General features: G+C 40.0%; 1 protein-coding gene across 4 annotated transcripts in view; it reads left to right on the top strand.

The window, feature by feature from the left end:
* The first annotated feature begins 6,933 nt into the window (after positions 1 to 6,933).
* The window catches only part of ankrd12 (ankyrin repeat domain 12), a 222,177-nt gene continuing 208,565 nt past the window's right edge, over positions 6,934 to 20,545 (top strand). For 2 of the 4 annotated variants that reach the window (XM_080194653.1, XM_080194655.1), the window contains exon 1: positions 6,935 to 7,085. The gene's annotated coding sequence lies outside the window, so the exon portion shown is untranslated. Of the gene's footprint in view, positions 7,086 to 8,223; positions 8,410 to 20,545 lie in introns of those variants that run through there. The other 2 variants (XM_080194656.1, XM_080194654.1) reach the window with 2 other exon arrangements.

Here is a 20,545-nt window from a genome sequence, read left to right on the forward strand (position 1 = left end):
AGGTTGTCATCCTGAAAATGCTCCTTATCCCAATTGTCTTTCAGTTAGCCAATTTTCTATTTGTGCTTATATACTATCCTAACACCATGAATTCTTACTTTAAAACCATAGAATCCCTACAGCATAGAAGAGATCATTCAACCCATCACCTCGGCACCAACTCTGAAAGAGTATCTTACCCAGGACCTATTCCTGTAACCCCACACATTTACCATGGCTAATCCATCTGACCTAGTTGTCTTGGTCACTAAAGGTCAATTTAGCATAGGCAATCCACCTAACCTGCACATCTTTGGAGTGTGGGAGGAAACTGGAGCACCTGGAGGAAACCCACACATACAGTGGGAGAATAGACAGTCACCCGAAGCTGGAATTGAATCCAGGACCCTGGAGCTGCAAGGCAGCAGTGCTAACTACTGTGCCACCCTTGTATAGCATTTTAGAGTAGCCTTTTGTGCATTACCTTAATTGGTTTTTGTTTGGAAATCAGAGTATATCACATCTACTGGCTTCCCTTTATCCTGATGTCAAAGTTCTAATAAATTTGTTAAGGCATGATTTTTCCTTTAAAACATGCTGACTGTTTGATTCTATTGCTAAATGCACTGCTATTACATCCTTTAGCATAGACTAACATTTCCCCACTGGCGGATGTTAAGCCAAATAGCTTTATCCACCCATTTGGAGGAGAACCATATTTAAAACAAAAATCACATCAAAAATGTAGTCAAATGCTATGATTAAGTATTCCACAGATAAGCCTTTAGATTAACCATTACTTCAAATGCTACATGTCAAACCCCCAGCCAGTGAAGTATTTGCATCTCAGACTTCAATGATTCAAAGTGGTGGTCACGTAATTAGGAATGAATAATAAATATGGGCCTTGCCAATGACTAGATATCCTGTGAATAAAATGTACATCTACAAAAGGGCAACATGCACTAGCAAATGAAGAGTATTTCACATGCAAACAAAAATCATAACAGTAACTAAAGACTGCTACAGTTTTATCTATTTAACATGTCCACTATTTATAACTAACTAGAGCAGCCTTTTGGTTGGACAAAGGCTGTTGTGAAAGCCTTCAAGTGCATATAGAGGACACTATAGAGGAAATTTGACGGATTTGAACACAACTAACTGGGTTAACAGCACAAATCAGCACACAGTACTCAGCAGCATTAGAAATGTTTGTATACATAAAGAGCAGGAGGCAATTCAGCCTTTCAAGTCTGCTCTGCCATTCATGATCATAAACTCGTACATCAATCCTGCCTTCCCAGGAATCAGTCTGGTGAACCTTCTCTGCACTCCTTCTATAGCAAGAGCATTCTTCTTCAGATAAGAGACCAAAATTGCACACAATATTCTACATGGCCTCACCAGGGCCCTGTATAATTGCAGCAAGACTGCCCTGCTCCAGCAATCGAATCCCCTTGCTATTAAGGCCAGCATACCATTTGCTTTTTTACTGCCTGCTCCACCTGCATTTTTACCTTCAATGACAGATGCACAAGGATACCGAAGTCTTGTTGCACATTCCTCTCTAACTTATGGCTGGATAATAATCTGCCTTCCTGTTTTTGCTACCAAAGTGGATAATCTCACAGAGCTATCAGACTACAGAAATTATAAAAGCATATCACAAACTTTGTGAAAAACAACTCATCTTTGTGAGGACCCTAAAGACAGATTAAAAAATATCCAGAAATTTAACAAAGCTCATGATCCAGTGTGGAGCAATGAAAAAAATTCAGAGATTGGAATACATATATACGCGTCAGATTTTAAAATAGGATTTGTACCAGTGGAAATGGGCTTTCTCCACATGCTAGGATATAGTTCTGCGAGTGCATGAAATCCTTCAGTGTCTCACTCAACATTTTGTTTAAAATCTAAACAGCATAAAAAAGGGATCAAACTGGGATCTTCGTGGTCCATACATTTCACAAACATTAGATAGTTTCCTTTCCAGTTCCTTCCCCTTTATTATAGAATACATGTCAAATAGCAGGCTGCATATGGTGCATGACCTGGTGACAGCCAAAGTCAATTAAGAAAAACTAAAACATAGCAAACGCAGCATAATCATGCATTCTTTCCTTGAATGCCACTTTGCATTAATAATGGTCTGAATGCAACATTCATTTATACAATTTGTAATCCAGAAAGTGGAGGTAAATAAATGAAAGCTATTTCAGAATACCTTCCATATCTGACTATTATGGTTTTAGTCATTTTGGCTGTCATCTTAGTCGACAAACCACACAATGAAACCTCTGTTCTATACTCCGGAAAGCTCTCCATGTATTCCCTGCCTCCTTACTCTCTTCCCTCCTTCAAAATCTACTCCTTTGATCTTGCTTTCATCATGGCCCCAAAACTTTTACCAGCACTGCTTGATGTTCAATTATTTTGTCTCAAATGATTTGGGACTTCATTCAAATCAAATAACTTGGCTTTGAAAAAAAATAGCAAGGGTAAATGACATTTATTCAAATAAGAGGAAAGTAGTGTTCCACGATCAGTGCTGGAATCACATTCATAATCTACGTTAATAATTTAATCTCAAACTGGCAACATAGTAAAAGCTGAGGAACAATGTAATAAGACATTAGAAATGGCATTGTACAGTTAAGTGGCAAATGCACTTGGGTAGGAAACAAATTACCTTAAAAAAGGAACTGAATGGAATAGAAGAGCAAAGGGATTAAGGGATACAGGTGATCCTACTAAAAGTAACACAGATCAGCAAAGCAATTAAAAGCACTAATAAAGCACTGGGATTTATTTCTAGGGAATAAGTTCAAAATTAGTGACATTTTACTAAATATGCATTGGACCTGGGACAGGCGACACTTACAAATAAAGGACTGTGCATAGTCCTGATCTCCATTTGTAACAGGGATGAAGCACTGGAGTGTGTAAAGAGAATTACAAGAATGGTGTCAGAATTGAGATGATAACTATTTGCCAAGTTGAACATGTTGGAGCTTTATTTAGAAAGGAAGAATTTGGTTACTTGACAGAAGTCTTTAAAATTACGAAGGGGTCAGAACAGGGTAGATGCAGAGAGAATGTTCCCATTTGAGGGAAAATCCAAAACTAGGGGGCATAAACACATGCTGCAAATTAATAATAGGGAAATTAGTCATATTCATTTGTCTAGAAAACATGAAAAACATGAGACAAGGGAATAAAAAGATTGGCTGAAAGGCTGGGATGAGGTAGATGGGATAGAAAAAAAAAGACTTGTGGGGGCAAATGGATTGTTTCTATTCTATGGTATTCTCTGCAAGTGCACATTAGATGTTATAAAGTTTTAAAAGCCAAACAAATTAAAAATAGTATCTATCCAACTTGTATTTTCACAGTAACTTCATTGCAGTGTTGATGCAAGTCTACTTGTAACACAAATAAACTTTGCTGCTGTTAAAGCTCTGCTCCAAATCAACAGCTGTCGGTTAAGAATGAAACAAAATTCAAATATGCAGTTTATAGCACTGACTTTATAAGCAACATCAAAGGTTCTTATAATTTATTGGTAAACAGGTTAAAGTTTTCCTGTGGCATTAAGCTGCATCAGATGGTTGTAAATGCATGATGAATAGAATAAATGGAGCATGCCGTACAACAAAATAGAAATTGCGGCTAATTTAGGTAAATTGTGACAAGCATAATGTGAGCATTAGATCATTGCCATCACCAAAAGCAGATTCTACCAAAATGCATTCACAAGCATTTTTAAACAATTAGCGATTTAGCTAAATCACTATTGCTGATTTTGGTTGTTTTAACCCACTGCTCAAAGACTAATGAATACTATTTATACTTGTCACATGAATTTTGTAAAATAAATGAAGAGGAGAAAACCATATACTTTGCTACAATCATTAACATCTTGATACATGCAACAACAATTAGTAAAAGAATCAGACCAAACTCTTCTCGTTCAATTCAGTTTTGGTAAGAAATCCAAGTTGGATAATGGTAGGCACTATATAATTAGCTTTAGTCGTCAGGACGCAAGACACAGGACACAAGAGTCTTGAGTAACCCTGCTGAAAGTGTGTAAATGTCAGATGATGGGGGAAAGAATCTGGCTTGCCTATGTAGTTTCTTAATAGCCTATTTGAAGCCAAATTGCTCTTCAGCAAGGAATCAATGCTTTCTTGGAAGATCCTCGAAACCTTTTAAAATGTACTCAAAAACGCTGTTAAAAATCAGAAAAATAAAGTGCAGCTAAAATTATTTTGGAATAGGCGCTATATTTTTAAAATTCTTCTTTGCAATTACTGCTCTGAATACAGTTACTTTGAACAATGTTTTATTACCAACATTAAGTTCACTATAGACACTAAATTTTCATTACAAGAACCAACATCCAATATTTAGTCAGTTGTACATTTCATGAAGCGGCTGTATCCCTACGTTATCCCCGTTTAGAAATGCCGTTTGACGATTTGTCTTTCGCCTCACTGAACAGAACTGCCCGAATACAAAGCCCAAATTGCTGCGTACACTGGATTTTTAAAAAGACCATTACAATACATTCTGCTTGTTAGTTACCGAAATGAAATTGGCAAAGCAGCTAAAACACGAACATCTGCTATACAATACTAAAGAGGTGGTGGCAAAATGTTTCCTCCTGGTTAACAATCGTGACAGAGGCATTTTTAGTTTTCTACCCGTCGGGCAAATGCGGATGTTTCAACCAATGGTAGAAAACGAAAGTGTGTGAATTAACTACTTTTATTTTCCTACTAGGGATATTTTAAAGTGGTACGCAGTGCTCAAAACTTAATTCACATACTGTGAAACACAAATTTAAAAGGCAAAACGGAGTAAATGCACAGGTCGTCACTGAAAATTTGACAAGCAAATAATGGCCAGAGGTTTGCAGTTTCCAAATTTCCAATCCTTTAAATGTAAATTACCCAAAGTGACTTAAATATTCTGGACCAACATATTTCACATTAAAAATCACAAAACGCTATTCATATTTATTGTTTATTTATTAAGTACTGCGTGGAGTATACAGACATCACGAATACAGCATTTTAAAATGAGAACAAGGCTACACATTTAACAATCGGCACTCGAAGAATGTATTAAAAACACATTCAGTTTCCGATGAAAAGTCATCGACCTGAAAGGTTGACTTTTTTCTCCCCGCAGATGCTGTCTGTTCCCAGCATTGTATTTTTCTTTCAATGTGGGGAAAAGGCACTAAATTTAAAGCGAGAGCCGGCATGGCCTCCATGGGCCGAAAGGCCTCCCCCTTGTGCCGCAACGACTCATTATTGCTACATCCGCTTTTGGAGAAATATTTGGAATGCTCAATTATTTGAGTCACGTCTTGTGTGACACCCAAAAGGAGTTATATCATTAAAATACTCCTGTCAGGTAGCTAAATGTTAAGTTTATTAGCACTGCCCAGGATATTTCTCGACGGTTGTGCAACACTCTCCACTCCACCTATTTCAGAGCTTTTGGATTAACGTCCAGAGCCCTACATTAAATATCCATCCAGCAACACTCCGCCTGCGCGCAATGTTCCCAGACATACAGCCGCCAAGCTTCCCCCTCTCTTGCCAGGACCTGGCACAACACTAAATATAAACTTTAATCCAATGTGCATCTGCAGCATTGCAGTATTTTGCCTTAAGTGATCCACCAATATTCAGTCACAGTAACAACTCCTCACAGCTCTAGTTGGCGCATTGTTGCCTAAGTATCTCCCTCCATCCACGCCTGTTGTGTACAACGCTTCTCAAGGTCCCAGACTCAGGTTCCTTCACCCACCCCGCCCCCACACAATGCGCCAAGTAGTAACAGCAGCTTCCTGCTTCTCGCCGAGCATTCACTGCGACAAGCCGCTTCCCTGACCCTGCACCCCGCCTCACACAAAGCAGCACTAATCATCAGCTGCGCCTGCGCGAACCCTTCCCCACACGTCACATACCAGCCACAACTCGCCATCGCGCAGCCTGGCTCACTTAAGCAGCGCCTACGCTAGCCCTTTCCAACGAGCAAACACCGTCGGTTAGGGCGCCTGCGCAGTCCCCTCCCCCACGCACCACTACTCCACATCACAAACACTCCGGCTCACTCAGGCAGTACCTGCCCCTCCCCCCACCTCTCGTATCAACCACCCCTGCGTGACCGATCAAGCATCTACAGCGCCTGCGCGAACTCATTCCCCCGTCCGCCTAGTCGCTCATGTACACTCGCCCTTCCCCTCCCCCACAACCCGTCCGCCCAGTCGGCGCATGCACGCTCGCCCTTCCCTTTTCTTCCCCTCCCCCACCACACCACATACAGAACATCGCCTCCGCAAACACAGCTGCCGCATGTTACAGCGCCTGCGCGCACCCCCCCCCCATTCAACCAACCAGCCGCCCCCCTTTCTAATGAAAAGAATGCAGCAGCAAACCGCCTCCGAGACGACCGTGGCTTCGAATATTTATTTATCACAACCCCTCTCGACACACAAAAAAAATCGATGACTTGTAAAATCACCAACCTTAACTAACTGCCAACCAGCGAACTTTCGAATTAAATTTGTTTAACAGAGAGACTTCGGAAGCGAATTTAATGCTAAAATCTACGCGGGTTGGACTGACTGAGTAACGGAGCCCCCTCTTCCTTTTCTAGAACATTCCAGTCTCTTCGGAGACGTTACGTCACGGGCTGTGAGGCGCCGCCAGGTGGATGCCGGGAAGGAGGGGGCAGCCGTTAGTTCTCACCACAATACAACATTAAACCCGCTGAGGAAGAGAGGGGAGAGGGGAAAGGGAGGTGGGGAAACATATTTAGCGGTAGCAGCAGTGGGGGGGAGGAATTATTTCTGTAAAAGATTCCTTTGAAATTGTCGATCGTGAACAAGGGCCGGGCCGCAGTCCGGAAACGGACCAATCAGCGGGCCCGTAACAAAAAGCTTGGGCTGGCGGCTCACGTGAGGGGGTTCGGGCCAATCGGAGGGGGCGTTGGGCCCGCGGAAAGTCAAAGGCCGTCCCGGAGATGGAAGCTTCTCAAAGGTCTCGCCGCTTCTAATCGCTCCCTTCAACACACTCACATCTGTACGTATTCTTCATCTTTTAATTTTCCTCCCCTCTCTCAAAAAAAATCCCCAAACACGTTATAGTCACCGTCATTGCTTTTTTTTTCTCCCCTGGTGAAGTGTTCAGGACTGAGCCGTGTATTCTTGTTCCTGTGCTCGCTCTCTCTCTCTCCCCGGTCCAGCAATTTTCAACGCCGTCTCTTCCCACGTCCCTTCGATAAGGTAATGTATACAGGCCGCCCAGTCCAGTAATCTTTTAAATCGGAGGAAAAAGGAGCGAAGCCAAAGGGCCTCTGCCCTAACTAGCCATCCAGCCATCGGTTATAATGTGCTGTGACTGAAGCAGGAGCTTGTCCTGCTCTTTCTGGATCACCTATGTCCTTTTTGAATGGTTCTTTTTCAGTGTTTTTAAATATTCCATCTCTATTTTAATTTCCTCTTATTATTTCACTTTACTACGCCCCCCTACTGATTCTGGAGTAAATAGTTGCACAGATAACAATTATGGTGTGGAGAGAGAGAGAGAGCGACCCTTTTTAATTTATTGTTAACGTATGTTTGTGGGGTTTTTTTGCCCTATCTCAAAATGTTATTGAAGGGGTTTAATTTAAAGGTTTGTGTTGGAGGGGTTTGGAGTAAATATTTGTACAGATGACAGTTGTGTCGTGGTGGAGAGAGAGCAACCCTTTTTAATTTGTTGCTCATGTATGTTTGGGTTTATTTTGTCCTGTCTTAAAATGCTGTTGATGGGGTTGATTTTATGGTTTGTGTTGGAGGGGTTTTGGAGTAAATATTTGCACAGATAACAATTGTGCTGGGGAGAGAGCGACTCTTTGATTTGTTGCTAACGTATGTGGGGGTTTTTTTTGTCCTATCTCAACCTGCTGTTGAAAGGGTTTAATTTAAATGTTTGTGTTGGAGGGGTCTGGAGTAAATATTTGTACATATGACAATTGTGTAGTGGTGGAGGGCAACCCTTTTAATTTGTTGCTAATATATGTTTGTGGGTGTATTTTGCCGTATGTTAAAATGCTATGGGGGGGGGGGGTTACTTTTTAAAAGGCTCGTGGTGGAGGGATCACTTTAATTCGAAAAGACGGCAGTTTCTGTTAGTGCTGCAGCTTTCTGAGGCACGGCAGTCGTGACGCGTCTTGTGTTGAACTAAAATGGCTTTATGCTTATAGTCGCTTGTTAGTAAGTAAGGCAGCATTTGTATGTGGGTTGTCCGAATCCGCTTGGCAAATAATACCAGTAATCGCATAATGACATGATGCTGCTGTAACGAAAGGAAGAAGCTGAGTCTGGTCAACCATTTCATTAAGTGCTGGATGATCGAGGCACAGGTTGGTTGAGGAACATTTTAGAGGAAAAAAGAGAAAGTGATTCAAATCAAATCCGTTGATAATTAGGTGGAAGTTTTTTTTTAATAATGAGTGACTCATCTAACCACGTTTCGGATTTATGTATGAGTTGATGAAGATTTAATTCAATTTCCTTGGATTTAATTACGATGTAACAGTCTGGTGGTGCGAATTACAATTCTCTCGGGAATGCAGACATTTTAAATCTTCGTAAATCGTGACTTTTGTGCGTGTCTGAAATCCGATTTGGATCACCAAGAGAATGAGGGCCAGTTTTGTAAACAGGAAATGGTTTTATGTTGCTCTTAAAAGCTTTATTTATAGCTGCATAAAAGTGTTATGCGCAAAAATTGCGCTATTTCAGTAAGATTGAAATGAGCTCTTGCAACTGACATTTTGTAGCTTAAAATTTAGAGCTTCGAAGCACCACATACTGCAGCTCTGACTGCCCCAATGGCACTAATTTATCCGCCCTCGCCCCCCCCCCCAAAAAAATACGCACAGGCACAGTGAAGCAGGCTGTTGTGATTCGTCTACGAGTTCATTATATCATGGTGTCGTACATTATTTCTCCTGAGGCCTCTTTTCATTTCTCTTTTTCAGAATAATATAATTTTTGTAGTGAGCTTCCAGGCTTTAGTTGGTACTTCAGATTTTTTTCTCTCAGCAGTTTGATAGAAAATAGTATATTAAGTATCTGATTTGATTCGAAGCGAAATATCACTTTCCAGTGGCTTAGAATTTGAATCGCATTTCGTTTACAAGTCAAAGGCGTTGACTTAGGACAATTTGTTAGATGCGCCAAAGGCTGTATTCTTAGCCTGGAGGAGCAGGGTGGCATTGAGACTGGGCTGGTGAGAGAGAAGTAGATGCAATGTTCTGTTTTTTTCCAATATACTATATCTGGGTGACACCCACGAGGCACAGCTTCTGCTGCAATAACCTAACTTTGTCTGCGCCATCCAATGCCAAGGGTGTTGCTATACCCTGCAATGAACTGCCTGTCTGGTGATTAAAGCAGATGAGTCAACACTTTCTTCAGCTAAATATTAGTAAAATTAAACATTGTTTGTGATAAAACCTGACCCTCTTGTTTGTAGATAATGTATCATATAAATGAAAAAAAATTCTCTATGTAACTGAAGGTAAAATAGATGACCAAGCATGGTAGTAGGAAACATTGCAAGAGGTTTAATGACTCCTCAGGGACAGGTATCAAAAGATGGAAGGAGTGTTGAAAATAAATGTTTACCTGAATTAGATTGTGCACTAGTTGAAATTTCCTTCAGCCCAATGTTGGGGAAACCAGAATGTTTCATCTTAGGCTCTCGCTGCTATGCTTTCAACTCAACTTGTGTCATCAGGTTAGATCTAGATTTAGATCATTCACATCCTCTTTCAGTTGAACTTTGCATCCTGTGTTGGCCAATGTTAAGACCTAGAATCATTATTACAGATAATTACAAACCCAAGGGAAAATCTTTTTGGTCCATTGACCATGCTGGTGCATGGAGTTACCTGTTTTCCATCCATATTTTTGTTTTTCTGTTGTGTTGTCTGTGGCTTTGTTGCAAAATATTATTTCTCATTACAAGAATCGATTTCCCCCAACAACTATCTCCGTTCTATGAACCATTGGCTCCACTTAATTGTGGTCCACTATAGAAATGAATGCCGTTGATTCAAGTTTTTCCTCTGCCCACCCACCCATAAGATCACCCTTTTTTGGAAGCCATCTATTTATAAGAAGAGAATGAAGCCCTGTAAGTTTACATCCCTTAACTTTTTAATTCCTGTATGCTATGGGTATTGTTCCATTACATTGTCTGTGAGTTTGTTATTGACATTTGAACTTGCAAGGTCAGTGTCAATGGATATGCTTACCAATGAACTACCAAACTTGATCCAGTCCTCAACTCATATTGAGGCATATTTTTTGCAATTTTTTTTACAAGAAAAGCTTGATTTTTTTTCAATATTTAATTTGCAAAGTAATTGTAAAGTTTGTGTGCAGTAAGTGGGTGGCACGGTAGCACAGTGGTTAGCACAGTGGTTAGCACTGCTGCTTCACAACTCCAGGGTCCTGGGTTTGATTCCCCGCGCAGTTCGCTGTCTGTGTGGAGTTTGCACGTTCTCCTCGTGTCAGTGTGGGTTTCCTCCAGTTCCCTCCCACAGTCTAAAGATGTGCAGGTTAGGTTGATTGGCCATGCTAAGAAATTGCCCCTTAGTGTCGAGGGATGCATAGGTCAGAGGGATTAGTGGGCATAATATGTAGGGATATGGGGGTAGGGCCTGGGTGGGATTGTTTGGTGCAGACTTGATGGGCCGAAGGGCCTCTTTCTGCACTGCAGGGTTCTGTGATCTATAAGAATAGATTGGTACTTTTTTTTGGTACCTTTTTTTTTGAAGAGCTTTGCTTTATTTAAATCCAGTTGTGTTACTAAAATGGAATATGACATTTCACATTTGGGGTCTTAACACATAAACAAAAATCTTTGTTTTTTAAATGGCACCTATTTTGGTGTGCTGAAGGTTGAAGAAAAATTTTGGTTTGGTCAGTGAGATTCAGAGATTCTTTTTGTGTTTGCCTTCATGAGTGCCTTCAAAAATATTTCATTAGAATTTTACACATTGTGAGGTAATAAAAAAGATGTCTACTGTTTGTACTATAAATTGTGAACAAAGCCAGTAGATCGTTAGTGTTGAATCTAGGATGAATGTGACTTTGATTTTTCTATTTCTGGACTGCATTTTGCTTCAGCGAGAAGGAGGCTGATAATTCAGAGCATTGGAACATCAAAGGACTTTCGGTGTAAGATAGTAAGGATGTGCTGCCAGGGAATAGTTGCTTCTTCCAATCCCAATTATCTCAACCCAAATTCAAGCTAACACCCTGCTGCACAAGCACAATGTTTAAATTTTCTGTACCAACATATTCTATGGACTTTGAATAAGACTACCAATTTGTGCTGAATTATTCGTATTTATTTTGTCAACCCATGGCTGCGAACTACTGGATTAAAAACTAAATTAATTTATTGTTCGGCCCTTTCACCAATGAGGAAAGATAACCTAATTTACTTTCATTCCGTCAGGCCAGCTAAACATGAAGTCAAATCCCGGAATGGTGACTGTTTTATTAAACCATTTCCTATTTTTCTGGGTTTCTTGCAGACATTTTAATTATTTTTGTAAGATAATGTGATTGTATTAAAGTGCTGTTATTTTTGAAGTGCACTTTAAGTGTATGGTAGTGTTTAAATAATTTGGGATGGCAACACAAGTTCCAGTTTTTTTGCAAATTACAGATAAAAGGGAGAAAGATTTCTTGTAAGTTATGGAGGGAACCTAAGAGATGGAAATGTATGGAATAGAGTAGTAAGTGATCCATAAAAAAATTGTGTTTTGGGAGTTAAAATAAATGGACTGGTATCTTAGGGAAATTAATAAGAAACCCAAAAACTTACTTGCATTGATATTTTAATGGTGCAGTTCTGTTCTACTGCTAGTCAGTTTGTTTATCTTTTAAACTCTTGACAGGCTACCATTTTGTAAACAAACAGGATGAGTAGACTGAAATGAGCTTGCCCACAGCCTGAATCAGTTTCTCAGGCAGAGTGGTATGGCTGATGTGCTTAGTTTAGTCATGTCTGTCAATCCTGTTGATCCAGTCATTATGCAAGGTAGGTTGGAACCAGTTGGACAGGAGACTGATTTATTCCCTTTGTGCCTAAGATATATAATAAGGCTATTATACTTGTAAAGAAAAACTATACGTATCATACAAGCATATTGACGTTTGAATGCTCCACTATCAAATTTGGGTTTTGAATATGTGCCCCTTTTTAAAAAAGATTTTAGCTTGTGTCTTAGACTCCACAAGTGATAGGCCATATTCAGTTTTAGTAACACCTGGATTTTCAAGTAGAGCATTGAGCAGTGTTTTCATGTTCTTCTTTGCAATCAACATAGTTTTCATAACCCTGTTGTGCTAGACAAAGTGAGTTGATGTTTGTAATTGTGTGGTATTTGCTTCAAGGAATGAAGAAAAGTAAAACTGATGAGTGCAATATTTTGACAGCATGCTAATTTTTTTCATTTTTGAACCTTTCCTCGTCCCCTTTCCGAGTACTGTCATCAGTGTTCATATATGGTTATAGGGTCTGAATGTTGATGTCACTAGACTGAGAAGCTAAAATCAAGCTGATTTCTAACCTTGTCATCCATTTGCATGGATGTACTTGCATTCCAGAACGGCCACTAGATAGTTGGATAGTAATCAGGCCAAAATATTTCCCTTCTCTCGAGCTTTTAATCCTGAAGCTAACTGCATTGTCACTGCCACCATCACCCCACTGAAATGTATCTTCTCTGTAGTATTTAAAAGTCTTCCGGAATTTGTTAATAGCAAACTATGATGAGCACCGTATTAGGAAAGTTCTAGTTCTGCATGTTTTTTGTTTTTTATATATCCGTGTTATTTCCTCCCCTCCCCCACAATTCTACCAGATGAGAGAATTATACTGCTACTTATTAGTGTATGAACACAGAATTTAAGGGGCAGTACTTCTTTTCTGTGTAAGATGTCTAATTGTTTCCTTCCTGCTGCATTTTTACAAATTGAGAACAAAGCATGAATAGTCAAAGCATATTTTGCAGAGCAGTGTCAAGATGGATAAGAATTAAAGAGAATGTAGTGTAACTTGGATTTGAAGGAGTGGGTTTACATGCATATTCAGTTTTCAACCAATGCTAGTTTTCCTGTACCAAACCATTACTTGTGGCCCGGCATATTTTGGTTCCAAATTTGCAAGAATCTGGAACTTTGAATTTTGTCTGTCATGCATTCCAAGCAACTAATGTTGACCAATTTAAAGGTGAAATTCTGACTATCAATAGAATCCTAAAACTCTTTCAACAAGCTATCCGACCAGATTTCTCATTGGGGCTTGCTCGTATCCTGTTGAAGGCTATAACATTAACTTTCTAATAACTGTTTTTCAATTAGAAATAGTTTTATGATCTTTGAAACCATGTATATATGCTTGTTGTTTCAGTATTTCTTGCGAGCCTCTCTTTCCACTTGTTCCTTGATTTTGTGGAGGTTTAATACAGGAAAACAAGTCAGAGATATGGGACAACTTATTGGGGAAACCTGAAAGTTGGAAGAAAAATAGTTGTCTTCTCAATCTTTGCTTATTTTGAGGCCAGGATTGACTGTGGTACAGCATAATTTAATCAACGTTGTTTGCAGTTGTAGAAAGATATATTTGCTTATGTCTGCAGAAATTTAAGTTTCAGTGCGAGCTGTGTGGAAAGCACACATTTTATGTCGAGGTGTCCCATGCAACATCATGAAATTCTGTTTTGGTGACAGCATGAATAAAGTCGATGGACTATTCATTTTTATCAATTCCAATTTCCAGAAAAATAGCTTCTAATTTTTTCTGACTTGTTTCTTCCTGTCCCTTCTTGCTGAAGATAATTTGGTAACCCGTGGACGTTAGTCACAAAGGACGTGTGACGATAAGTATTGGTTGTAATAGAATGTTGTTTGTTCAGGGAATATTGTTCAAATGTATTTACCAAATCAAAACAAGGAATCCTTAAACATTATTTTGTTTTATTTTGAAATGATAACATTGTTGAAAGGTCAAATATAATTGAAGGCGTTGAATGAAACAAGCTGAATTCCAGACCTCCAGTTGTCTGAAACTAGTCCACAACACAATCACAAAAATTGGGACCAGGTGTAGGCCATTCAACCTCTCAAGCCAGCAGTGCCATTCAATAAGGTCATGGTAGATCTGATTATGGCTTCAACTCAGCTTGCGTTTGTTTGTGCCTTCCCAAAACCCTTGACTCTTATTGTCAAAAATCTAACTCTGCCTTGAATGTATTCAATGACCTAACCTCTGTTGCCCTCTGGGAAGATAATTTCATAGACTAAAGACTGTCGAGAGAGAGAAATTTTCCTTGTTTTAATCTTAAATGGAAAATGCCAGGTCTTATCTCTCCCATTAGGGGCATCATTCTCTTAGCATACACCTTGTCAAGTTACCTCAGGCTGTTATATGTTACTACTTATTCTTAACGGCAACAAGTATAGGCCCAACCTGCTCAACCTTTCCTCATAAGCCAATCCATTTATCCCTGGAATCAGTTGTGTGAACCTTTACTGAGCTGATTCTAATGTAGTTATGTCTCTTCTGAAATAAGGAGACTGAAGCTGTGCACAGCATTCTGGATGCAGCCTCACAATGACCCTGTACAACTATAGCAACATTTTCCAACTTTTATACTCAATTCCCCTTGTAATAAATGCCAACATTTTATCTGCCCTCCCAATCCCTTGCTGTACCTGATTCACAACCTTTTGTGATGTACCAGGACACCTAGATCATTCTGCCATAGAGTTCTGCAATCTAATAATTTAAATAGGATGTGGACAAGTTCAAATTTCCCCACTTTATGCCAAATTTTTGCCCACTCGCTTAACCTATCTAAACCCCTTTATAGACTCTTATGTCCCCTCGGCAACTTTCTTTCCTACCAATTTTTGTATTATCAAGAAATTTAGCTACAGTACATTTGGTCCTTTCGTCCAAGCTGTAATACAAATTCTAAATGTTGCATCTCCCCAACCTGAAAATGACTGACTGACTTCCCTACTCTCTACTTCCTTAGGCTAATATGTTATCCACTACACCATGAACACTTGTGAGGTAATCTTAGATGTAGCAGTTCTCTTTCTAGAAAATCCATGCAGGGCAACTTGAACCCCTCTGCATCTAACTTAGTTTCATACTTTTGCAACTTATACATATAAGTCTGTGTTCCGCATGACCTTAAACTATATATTAGTCTACTGATCATCCGATACATTTCATTCCTCACCAGCATTAGCAACATCTCATGAACAAACATGAAAAAAGAATCAGACAGTTAATCATGTTGTTAGAATAGGTTTTCTGTCCGTAATTAGCAAGAATTTCAGGCGCAATGAATGGTGGGCAGCTGCAGACAAATGATACGTTACTCAATGGATTTCCAGGAGAAATTACAATCAACGGAGTAAAAAAAATTTGAAAAATCGAAGCTGGGTTGTGAATGTAGGCCAGTCCATCACGCAAATTGGCTTCCACTCCTTTGACTCCGTTTACACTTCCTGCCGCCTTGGAAAAGTGGCCAGCATAACTAAGGACCCCACACACACCGGACATTCTCTCTTGCACCTTCTGTCAGACAAAAGATACAAGAGTCTGAGATCATGTACCAACTGACTCAAGAACAGCTTCTTCCCTGCTGCCATCAGACTTTTGAAAGGACTTACCTCGCACTAAGTTGATCTTTCTTTACACTCTAGCTATGACTAACAGTACATTCTGCACTCCTTCCTTTCCTTCTCTATGAACAGTACGCTTTGTATAGCGTGCAAGAAACAATACTTTTCACTGTTTGCCACAAATGACACATCAAATCAAAATTGCACACAGATACAAGACTATGACTTCAAGGATGCACGTTGCAAAAAGCTGTTTATAAAAAATAATTTCAAATCTGAAATGCTTCCAGTTTGAGAAAGTGGTGTGGATTGGAGTAATACGGATAGTGGCAGCGCAAGCAGTGTGTGGCAGGGCTGCGGTATGTTAGAATCACCTGAGCTCTTCCAGAATGACAACATCTGTGGGAAATGCCTTGTTGAGTCACTGCAACTCTGTTAAGCTGGACAGTCAGTTAGAGAAAGTCCAACACATAAGGAGGGAGGAAAATCCAGATAGTTTACTCCAAACAAAAGCTGAATTCAGAAGTGATGAGAGTTACTGCTCTTGGCAACATGGCAATATTTGGCTGATTATGGCACAAAGGCCTCTAGTAAACTGACATCAGTTGCAATTGGGGAAAATCTGAGTGGTTAGTCATATCTGGCTCAAAGGAAGATAGTTCTGTATATTAGACAAGGCAAGCATCTCATCCTCAGCATTGCTGCAGAAGATCCTCGGAGCAATGCTCCAGGTCCAGCTACCTTCAGCTGTTGGATCAATGACCTTCTGTCCATCGTAAGATTAGAAGAGAGACTGGTTAATCTGCACATGTTTAGCTTTATTCATAATTCTGAAAAATGTTGCAGTTTGTTTTTATGCAGCAAGCCCTGGGCTGATAAGTAGCAAGTAACATCTGAGCTCCATGTGACCTTTCCCAAAAGTGAGAACCTCACCACCTCCCCATGACTATGTAGTATCACCTTTGCTGAAACCCCCCCATCAATATCCTAGGGGTGGGGTGGTTATCATTGTTCAGAAACTCTACTGGACCAATGATGTACATGGTTTGGCTATGAGAGCCTTGTGTTTTTTTGGCGAATGGTTGATTCATTGTTTAATTCCACAAAGTGCCTCCACCTACAGGACACAAGCCTGGAGTATGATTTGGAAACCTTGCAATTCCGTAATGCAACTCCAGTAATATTGCCTCAACAATATCCAAGAAAGAGCGGTGAACTTGATTGGTACTCCATAAGAAAATTTGGTATGTCAGCTATGACCCTCAGCAACTTCTACAGATGCACCATAGAAAGCATTCTTTCTGGTTATATCACAGCTTGGTATAGCCCCTGCTGTGCCCAAGACCGCAAGAAATGATAAAAGGTCATAAATGTAGCCAATTCATCATGCAAACCAGCCTCCCATCCATTGACTCTGTCTATATTTCCCGCTGCCTCAGCAAAGCAGCCAGCATAATTAAGGACCCCACAGACTCCGGACATTGTCTTCCACCTTCTTCCATTGGGAAAAAGATACAAAAGTCTGAGGTCACGTACCAACTGACACAAGAACCATCAGACTTTTGAACCATCCGACCTTACGTTAAGTTGATCTTTCTCTACACCCCAGCTATAGTTACAATTGTAACACTACGTTCTGCACTATCTTGTTTCCTTCTCTATGAATGATGTGCTTTGTGTATAGCAGGCAAGAAGCAATACTTTTCACTCTATGCTAATACATGTGACAATAATAAATCTACACACCCACCACTATTGGCATATCATGTTTGAAGTGTGTTCTTCTGTCTGTAGGATATACTGCAGCACCTCACATCAGGTAAATGCACTTCTCTGGATTTGGGTAGTTCACTTTCATATGCCAATGGCATCAGTATTGGAACAGTGGGGAGCTGTACTGCTGGGATGGGATGCATCTGAACCAGGATCTTTGGAAGGGATTCATAGGACTAGATAGGGCTTTGAACCAACATGGTTAGTGAGGCCCAGGGTGGCAATAATTTAGGATAAGAGCAAAGGTTAAGAGTACATAAGGTGATCAAGATAATATAAATACTTAACAAAGTAAATATAAAACATGCATTAACAATAAAGCAGGATTGATTTTGTATCAAATGTGAGCGTACTAAATTGACTTGTTAGCCATTTACAGGATATTAACAACAAAAGTCTGAGTCAAAAAGTGAGGAAAAGCACAACCCCTGCACGTGGATAGGGTGGGAATAGTTGCCTATTTAAGGAGTGCTATACGGAAATGGACATCGCCTACGAAATAAAACACATTTCAAAGCAAAAATTGAATTTAAAGGTATGATGTAGAAGCTGCAACGGTTTTGATCCTAACCCTACATGATTGAAAGCTAAATATTCCCAGCTTTAAAAAGGTCAGGGAAAGAATGAAGTGTAACAATATTGTCATAAAAATGGCACAACTGGGAAACACTGGGTAAAACTAAGGAACATCAAAGGAGACAAGACTGTTGGGAATTTTCTCTAGTCCTGACAGTCAGGCGTGAGAAGGGGTAGATGGAGAAGTATAAATATGGAGATCAACTCAACACACAGCAAATTCAATATTTCAGGGAAGTTTTAATTTTTCACTTCGCCTGGAAGAAGCAGAACAGCTCAAGTGGAAAAGATGTTGAAATCCTAAAATGTTTGTTATATTGGAAAAGGTGGTCTTTTTTTTTTGCCCCTTGAACCTGTTGTACCAAGCTGGTTAGCTCAGGTGACTAGGCAGCTGGTTCGTGGTGCATAGGATCTCTACAGTGCAGAAGACGACCATTCAGCTCATCTAACCTGCCTGACAATGATCCCACCCAGGCTCTATCCCTGTTACCCCATGTATTTGCCCTGCTAATCCCCTGACTCTAAAGGACAATTTAGCATGGTCAATGCATCTAACCCCTACATCTTTGAACTGTAGGACGTAGCCCATGAAGACACAAAGAGAACGTGCAAAAATCCACACAGTCATCCAAGGTTGGAATTGACCCCAGGTCTCTGACACTGTGAGGTAGCAATGCTAACTATTCTGCTGCCTGAATGCAGACTGATACCAACAGCAGGGTTTCAATTCCTGGATCAGCTGAGGTTATTCATGGAGGCCCACCTTCACAACGTGCTCCTCGCCTGAGGTGTGATGGTCCTCAGGTTAAATACCACCAGTCAGCTTTCTCCCTCAAAGAGGAGAGCAACCTATGGTCATCTGGGACTATAGTGACTGCTTAAAGGGGTCGGTTAGCTCAGTCAGCTGGATAGTGGTTTATGATGCAGTGTGTTGCCAACAGTGGGGGTTTAATTTCTGTACCGGCTGAGGTTATTCATGAAGGCACCTCCTTCTCAAACTTGCCAGGTGTGGTGACCCTCAGTTTAAATAACCACAGCCCATGCTTGCTGTCAAAAAAAGGGAGAGCAAAGTCCGCTGGGACTTTGACTTTCATTTTAGATCTTGTTGCTCCGTATAAGCTCCACTTACCTATTTTGTTCCATGTCCCTTGATATCTTTTACAAACATCTTTCCAGTGTTGAAAATTTCAATTAATCCATATCCCACCATATATTTTATGAAAGTGGCAGTAAAAATGAAATGTAGTGGAATGACAGTTTAACTTTTTAAAAAAGGTTCTTGAGTAGCAAAGTATTCATCATGGATGCTGAAATGTCTTTGATTGCTTTTGGCAGTTGTAGAGGAATTTACAGAAATTATTTGGTCTAAATTCTTTTAATCTTGGTTTTGTATTTTTCATTTGACTTTCCAGAGGTTTGAATGAAGTAGGAATCAATTGTGTATAGAAGTTGAACTATGACACAACATGATAGGTTTTGTGCACCAGCTGTTTTTTATTTTTTTCAAACGTTAGGTGCAAGAACAAAAAGATCTGGGGGTGTTTGTGCACAAATCTTTGAAGGTGGGAGGACAGGTTAACAAAGTAGTTAATAATGCATGTGTGATTTCTGGCTTTATAAATAGGGGCATAGAGTACAAGGAAGTACTGCAAACCCTGTTACAAAACACTAGGTTGGCCCAAGCTGCAGTATTGCCAAATCTTGGGCATCACATTGTTGAAAAGATATGAATTCTATGGAGAGGGTTTTCATAGTTTTAGGGATGAGGGATTACAATTATGTTGATAGACTGGAGAAACTAGAGTTGTTCTCGGAGGAAAGAAGATTGAGGGGATTTGATGAGAGACATTCAAAATCATGGAAGAGTTTACATAATTTCTATCTATTTGAAAGCAGGAGTAGGTTGCTTGGCCCTTTTGAGCCTGCCCCACCATTCAGTATGATCATGGGTCATCCTCAATCTCAATGTCATTTTCCTGCTTTTTCCCCATACTCCCTGGTGCCATTAAAATCTTAACTCTTAAAAGTTTATTTGTGTCATAAGCAGACTTGCATTCATGTAATTTCATTGCAATGTTAAAATCCTCTAGTCGTCACACTCTGGAACCTGTACACTGAGGCAGAATTTAACATGGCCATTGCATCTAACCAGCACATCTTTTGCACAGAGAGGAAATTGGAGCACCCAGAGGAAACCCACGCAGACACGAGGAGAACGTGCAGATTCTACACAGACAGTGACCCAAGCTGGGAATTGAACCTGGGTTGCTGGCATTGAGGCAGCAGAGCTAACCACTGCCACGGTGCTGCCTCTTTCTTGAATACCTTCAGTGACTTGGCTTTCACAGTCTTCTTGGAGAATTCCACAGGTTCACTACACTGAAGAAATTTTTCATCATAATTCTAAATTACTTGATTTGTAATTGTCACGTGTATTGGGATACTATGAAAAGTATTGTTTGCAAATTGTTACATAAAGTACAT

This window comes from Carcharhinus amblyrhynchos, chromosome 8 (assembly GCF_965287045.1).
Source record: "Carcharhinus amblyrhynchos chromosome 8, sCarAmb.v2.hapA, whole genome shotgun sequence".
Taxonomy (NCBI): Eukaryota; Metazoa; Chordata; class Chondrichthyes; order Carcharhiniformes; family Carcharhinidae; genus Carcharhinus; species Carcharhinus amblyrhynchos.